Here is a 7,887-nt window from a genome sequence, read left to right on the forward strand (position 1 = left end):
TGCGGGTGATAATTGGAGATGCAATTCTATGATTAACATCATACTTAGCAAGCATTTTACGAAAAGCACCATGAACAAAATGTGAACCACCATCAGTCATTAAATATCTAGGGACTCCAAACCTCGGAAAAATAACTTCCTTAAGAATCTTAATAGAAGTGTTATGATCAGCACTACTAGTTGGAATAGCTTCTACCCACTTAGTAACGTAATCAACATCAACTAAAATATGTGTGTATCCGTTAGAGGCAGGAAAAGGTCCCATATAATCGAAGCCCCAAACATCAAATGGTTCAATAACATGCGAATAGTTCATAGGCATTTCTTGACATCTACTAATATTACCAATTCTTTGACATTCATCACAAGATAAGACAAACTTACGGGCCTCCTTGAAGAGAGTAGGCCAATAAAAACCGGATTGCAATACCTTATGTGCAGTTCTATCTCCAGCGTGGTGTCCTATATAAGCCTCGGAGTGACACTTGCGTAGGATCTGTTCCTGTTCATGCTTAGGTACACAATGTCTAATAACACCATCTACTCCTTCTTTATAAAGATGTGGGTCATCCCAAAAGTAATGTCTCAAATCATAGAAAAACATTTTCTTTTGCTGGTATGTGAAACTAGGTGGTATAAATTTAGCAACAATGTAATTAGCATACCGTGGAGCAGTACGAGAAGCATTTATGACATTTAATTGTTCATCAGGAAAGCTATAATCAATAGGTAGTGGGTCATCAAGAACATTTTCTAACCTAGACAAGTTGTCTGCAACGGGGATCTCAGCTCCTTTTCTATCAACAATATGCAAATCAAATTCTTGTAGCAAGAGAACCCATCTAATAAGTCTAGGTTTAGCATCTTTCTTTTCCATAAGATATTTAATAGCAGCATGATCCATGTGAATAGTTACTTTAGAATCGACAATATAAGGTCTGAACTTATCACAAGCAAATACAACTGCTAAGAATTCTTTTTTCACTAGTAGCATAATTTCTCTGAGCATTGTCTAGAGTTTTACTAGCATATTGAATAACATTTAATTTCTTATCAACTCGTTGCCCTAGAACAGCACCTACAGCATAATCACTAGCATCACACATAATTTCAAAGGGTAAATTCCAATCAGTTGGCTGAACAATAGGTGGAGAGATGAATGCTTTCTTAAGTATTTCAAATGCTTCTACACAATCATCATCAAAAACAAATGGTATATCTTTTTGTAATAAATTAGTCAGAGGCCGAGAAATTTTTGAGAAGTCCTTAATGAACCTCCTATAAAATTCGGCGTGACCAAGGAAACTTCTTATACCTTTGATGTCCTTGGGACATGGCATCTTTTCAATAGCATCAACCTTGGCTTTATCAACTTCAATACCTCTTTCAGAAACTTTATGCCCCAAGACAATACCTTCATTAACCATAAAGTGACACTTTTCCCAATTCAAGACAAGATTAGTTTCTTCACATCTCTGCAAAACTCAATCAAGGTTGCTCAAGCAATCATCAAAAGAGGACCATAGACGGAGAAGTCGTCCATGAAATCCTCACAAAAGTCAGAGAATATAGCCATCATGCATCTTTCAAAGGTAGCAGGTGCATTACATAAACCAAAAGGCATACGTCTATAAGCAAAAGTACCAAAAGGGCAAGTAAAAGTAGTTTTTGATTGATCATTGGCTGACACAGGTATTTGAGAGAAACCAGAATAACTATCTAGAAAGCAAAAATGTGTATGTTTGGATAATCTTTCTAGCATTTGATTGATAAAAGGTAACGGGTAATGATCCTTTTTAGTGGCTTTATTTAATTTGCGGAAATCAATTACCATCCTATAACCTATAATAATTCTTTGCGGAATCAATTCATCTTTATCATTAGGAACGACGGTAATACCTCCCTTCTTAGGGACACAATGGACAGGACTTACCCACTGACTATCAGCAACGGGATAAATTATACCTGCCTCAAGGAGCTTTAGTATTTCTTTTCTTACCACTTCCTTCATCTTAGGATTCAGCCGTCGTTGATGATCACGAACTGTTTTGGCATCTTCCTCCAAATTTATTTTATGTTGACATAGAGTGGGACTAATTCCCTTAAGGTCATCAAGAGTATATCCAATAACAGCACGGTGCTTCTTCAAAGTTTTCAATAATCTTTCTTCTTCTTGCTCTAAAAGGTTAGCACTAATAATAACAGGATATATCTTCTTTTCATCAAGATAAGCATATTTAAGAGTAGCAGGAAACGGTTTAAGCTCAAACACGGGATCACCCTTGGGTGGAGGAGGATCCCCTAGGATTTCAACAGGCAAGTTGTGTTTCAGGATAGGTTCCTATTTAAAGAACACTTCATCTATTTCCCTTCTTTCATTCATAAACATATCATTTTCGTGGTCTAGCAAATATTGTTCTAAAGGATCACTAGGAGGCACGCAATAGAAGCAAGACCAATAATTTCATCCTTACTAGGTAATTCCTCTTCATAGTGTTGTCTACGAAATTTAGAGAAATTAAACTCATGAGACATATCACCTAGACCAATAGTAACAACATCCTTTTCGCAGTCTATCCTAGCATTAACGGTGTTCAAGAAGGGTATACCAAATATAATGGGACAAAAGCTATCTGTGGGAACCAAGAACAAGAAAATCAGCAGGATAATTAGTTTTCCCACACAAGACTTCAACATCTCTAACAATTCCCATTGGTGAAATAGTATCTCTATTGGCAAGTTTAATTGTGACATCAATATCTTCTAACTCAGCAGGTGCAATATCATGCTTAATTTCTTTGTATAAGTCGATGGGTATTGCACTAGCACTAGCACCCATGTCACATAAGCCATGATAACAATGATCTCCTATTTTAACAAAAATAACAGACATGCCTACCACAGGTCTATGTTTATCTTTAGCACAAGGTTTGGCAATTCTAGCAGTTTCCTCACAGAAATAAATAACATGCCCATCAATATTATCAGACAAGAGATCTTTAATAATAGCAATATTAGGTTCAACTTTAATTTGCTCAGGAGGTGTATAGGTTCTAATATTGCTTTTACGAACCACAGTTGAAGCTTTAGCATGATCCTTTATTCTAACAGGGAAAGGTGGTTTCTCAACATCAGAAGTAGGAACAACAGTATCATTATAAGTGATAGTATTTTCTTCAACTTTAGTAGGTGCAGCTACTTTTACTTGGGGAGATCAACATAAGTAGCAAAAGATTCACAGAAAGAAGCTACTATCGCAGAGTCAAGTCCATATTTAGTGCTAAATTTACGGAAAACATCGGTATCCATAAAATATTTAACACAATCAAACTTAGGTGTCATACCTGACTCCTTACCTTCGTCGAGATCCCAATCTTTAGAGTTGCGTTTAATTCTATCCAATAAATCCCATTTGAATTCAATAGTCTTCACCATAAAAGAGCCAGCACAAGAAGTATCGAGCATAGTGCGATTGTTATCAGAAAGCCGAGCATAAAAACTTTGAATAATTATTTCTCTTGGGAGCTCATGATTGGGGCATGAATATAACATTGATTTAAGCCTCCCCCAAGCTTGAGCGATGGTTTCTCCTTCGCGAGACCAAAACTTATATATATAATTGCGATGACGATGAACAAGATGCATAGGATAAAACTTCTGATGAAATTCCAATTTCAATCGTTTGTAGTTCCATGACCCTGTATCATCACATAGCCTATACCATGTCGATGTGTCTCCCTTCAAAGATAAAGGGAAGACCTTCCTCTTAATAACATCTCCGGGTACACCTGCAAGCTTAAATAATCCACAAACTTCATCCACATATATTAGGTGCTCATTAGGATGCTTTGTTCCATCACCTGCAAAAGGATTAGCTAGCAGTTTTTCTAACATACCCGAAGGAATCTCAAACTGAGCATTTTCATTTTCATTTTCATTTTCAGTAGGTTCAGTAGGTTGAGGAGCAACTCTTTGCTCTACCGGTCGGGGTGAAGATACCCCGAACAAGCCACTCAGAGGATTACTTTCCATAGTAACAGTTGACAGTAAATTTCAGCACACTATATATATTTTTCCTTACCAAATTCCACCTACCAAAGGCACTTCACTCCCCGACAACGGCGCCAGAAAAGAGTCTTGATGACCCACAAGTATAGTGGATATATCGTAGTCCTTTCGATAAGTAAGAGTGTCGAACCCAACGAGGAGCAGAAGGAAATGATAAGCGGTTTTCAGCAAGGTATTCTCTGCAAGTACTGAAATAAGTGGTAACAGATAGTTTTGTGATAGGATAATTTGTAACGAGCAACAAGTAACAAAAGTAAATTAAGTGCAGCAAGGTAGCCCAATCCTTTTTGTAGCAAAGGACAAGCCTGGACAAACTCTTATATAGAGAAAAGCGCTGCCGAGGACACATGGGAATTATCGTCAAGCTAGTTTTTCATCACGTTCATATGATTCGCGTTCGGTACTTTGATAATTTGATATGTGGGTGGACCGGTGCTTGGGTGCTGTTCTTACTTGAACAAGCGTCTCACTTATGATTAACCTCTACTGCAAGCATCCGCAACTACAACAAAAGTATTAAGGTAAACCTAACCATAGCATGAAACATATGGATCCAAATCAGCCCCTTACGAAGCAACGCATAAACTAGGGTTTAAGCTTCTGTCACTCTAGCAACCCATCATCTACTTATTACTTCCCAATGCCTTCCTCTAGGCCCAAATAATGGTGAAGTGTTATGTAGTCGATGTTCACATAACACCACTAGAGGATAGACAACGTACATCTCATCAAAATATCGAACGAATACCAAATTCACATGACTACTAATAGCAAGACTTCTCCCATGTCCTCAGGAACAAACGTAACTACTCACAAAGCATATTCATGTTGATAATCAGAGGGGTATTAATATGCATAAAGGATCTGAACATATGATCTTCCACCAAATAAACCAACTAGCATCAACTACAAAGAGTAATCAACACTACTAGCAACATACAGGTACCAATCCCAGACTTGGAGACAAGAATTGGATACAAGAGATGAACTAGGTTTTTGAGAGGAGATGGTGCTGGTGAAGATGTTGATGGAGATTGCCCTCTCCCGATGAGAGGAGCATTGGTGATGACGATGGCGATGATTTCCCCCTCCCGGAGGGAAGTGTCCCCGGTAGAACAGCTCTGCCGGAGCCCTAGATTGGTTCCGCCAAGGTTCCGCCTCGTGGCGGCGGAGTCTCGTCCCGAAAGGTTGCTTATGATTTTTTCCTGGACGAAGGACTTCATATAGCAGAAGATGACCCCGCACCCTCGTGGACAGGTGGTGGCCCCCCTGATGTATTTCTTCCGCTCAGTATTTTTTATTATTTCCAAAAATAACTTTCGTGGAGTTTCAGGACTTTTGGAGTTGTGCAGAATAGGTCTCTAATATTTGCTCCTTTTCCAGCCCAGAATTCCAGCTGCCGACATTCTCCCTCCTTATGTAAACCTTGTAAAATAAGAGAGAATAGGCATAAGTATTGTGACATAACGTGTAATAACAGCCCATAATGCAATAAATATCGATATAAAAGCATGATGCAAAATGGACGTATCAGCCGCAATCAGGCAAGTCTGGGGACCCCCGTTCCCGGAACGCCGACAGTAGCCCCCAGGCCCAAGGTCCGCTCGGGCTTGGCTTCGCGGCGAAGCCAAGGGTCAAGTACGGAGCGCCGCGGGCCCCAAAAGCCTGCGGCCTCGGTTGACGCGTGGCGGTTGATTGGACGTGGGCGTCTCTGCTTCCCCACGCTGCCTTGGCAACTGCATGACTAGAAAAGTCCCTGGTGCATTCGCGGCGCCCTCCTCCTTGCGAGGCGTTTATTTCCTCGTGTCCATCTTGACCTGTTTGCTCAGGAACTGCGAAAATTTGTTAGAAGGTGCGCTAAGAGATTCTCCGTTCACCCGAGCCTTGACCTGGCGCTATGCATCGCGGTACCTGAGGGGCACGGACTAGGAGGGATGCGCCAGTTTTTGGGTTCGCACGAGGGTGGCTCGCGAGAAGGTAGAGAGGAGAGAAATGCTTGCGAGGCAGGTAGGAGAGAAATGCTCGCGAGGGAACCTGCCTAGCCCCCTCGCGAGGTATGCTAAAGAAAGAACACGAGCGAACCAGAGCCGGAAAATGTAGTAAGAGGCGAGGGAACCGAATTAGCAAGGAACACCAAAGGCGAACTTCGATTTAAGAAAAAGCGAGCCAACGACGGAAAGCAAATGAAAAGCCGCGTCCGGCACCTAATCTAGTCTTCATGTCTTCTCACCAGCGCGGAGCTAAGTGCTGCCACTAGGCGTGGGCGGGAGCCCCAGGGCCTGAGGCCGGCGCTCCTGAGACTCCGGGGCGTGTATAGACCCATTCATTATTACGTGAGAGTGTCACGGGTGGTGATTCTTCACAGGCACCGGGCCTTCTTTACAGGCTCTGGGCCTTTCTTCACAGGCTCTGGCCTTGCTTCATGGGTAGAACTTCCGGAGGTGCTGGATGGGCATCCCGTCCTGCGTCTCCAGGCGCGCTGCACCAGGCCTGGAGACATGGACGACCCTGAACGGGCCCTCCCACATGGGCGAAAGCTTGTGCAGCCCTTCCCTGGAGAGGACCCGCCTCAGGACGAGGTCGCCCACCTCGAGCGTCCTGGAGCGGACGTTGCGGCAGTGGTATCGCCACAGCGCTTGTTGGTACCTTGCCGCCCTCAATGCAGCTTCGCGACGGCTTTCCTCCCCCAGCACGAGATCTAACCCCCGCGTGGCGTCCTGTTGCGTTTCGTCGAACGCCAGGACCCGTGCGGAGCGATGCTTGACCTCGTGAGGAAGGATTGCTTCAGCTCCGTAGACGAGGAAGAATGGAGTCTCGACCATTGGCTTGGTGGCGGTGGTGCGGATGGACCACAGCACGGACTGGAGCTCATCGTGCCAGCCCCTGCCGCAGGCTTCCAGCTCCTTCTTGAAGGTCCTGGTCTTGAGGCGCCTCAGGACCTCCGCGTTGGCGCGTTCGGCCTAACCATTGCTCCTGGGGTGCGCCACCGAGGCATAGCAGATCTGCGTTCCAAGGTTAGCACAGTAGGTTTTGAAGAGGTTACTAGTAAACTGCGAGCCGTTATCTGTGATTATGCGGTTGGGGACCCCGAAGCGGCTCACGAGGCCCTTGATGAACTTGACAGCAGAGTCGGCTGGGATGGTACGGACGGCTTCCACTTCCGCCCACTTGGTGAACTTGTCGACGGCGACATAGAGATAGCGGTAGCCCCCTGGCGCCCGAGGGAACGGGCCTAAGATGTCCAGCCCCCAGACCACGAATGGCCACGTGAGCGGGATGGTCTGGAGGCCCTGAGCTGGCTGGTGAATTTGCTTGGCATTGAATTGGCAAGCCTCACAGGACTTCACCAGCTCGGCTGCGTCGTTGAGCACCGTAGGCCAGTAGAATCCACTACGGAACACCTTGCCGACGAGGGTCCGTGATGACGAATGGTGCCCACAGTCCCCACCGTGTATGTCAACCAGCAACTCCATTCCTTGATCACTTGAGATGCAGCGCAGCGTGACATCGTTCGGTCGTTTCCTGTACAACTCGCCGTCTTGGATACAGTATGCCGTGGCCTGCCGGGCCACGCGCTCTGCGTCCTCTTCCTTCTCCGGCAGCGTCCCTTGCATCAGGTACTCCTTGAATTCCTTGATCCAGCATTCCTCCTGGGGCTCGAGCGCCAAGAGCAGCCGAGCTCCTAAGGTCGGGCCACAGGCTGGGGCTCCCGTGGCTGGAGGCTATGGGAGCTCCTCCCGAGGCTGAGTCGTGCTTAAAAGTGGTGGTGTAGCTGATGACTTGGAGAGCCGCTCCTCAAAGACACCGGGCTCTTGCCGT

This window comes from Aegilops tauschii, chromosome 4 (assembly GCF_002575655.3).
Source record: "Aegilops tauschii subsp. strangulata cultivar AL8/78 chromosome 4, Aet v6.0, whole genome shotgun sequence".
NCBI lineage: Eukaryota > Viridiplantae > Streptophyta > Magnoliopsida > Poales > Poaceae > Aegilops > Aegilops tauschii.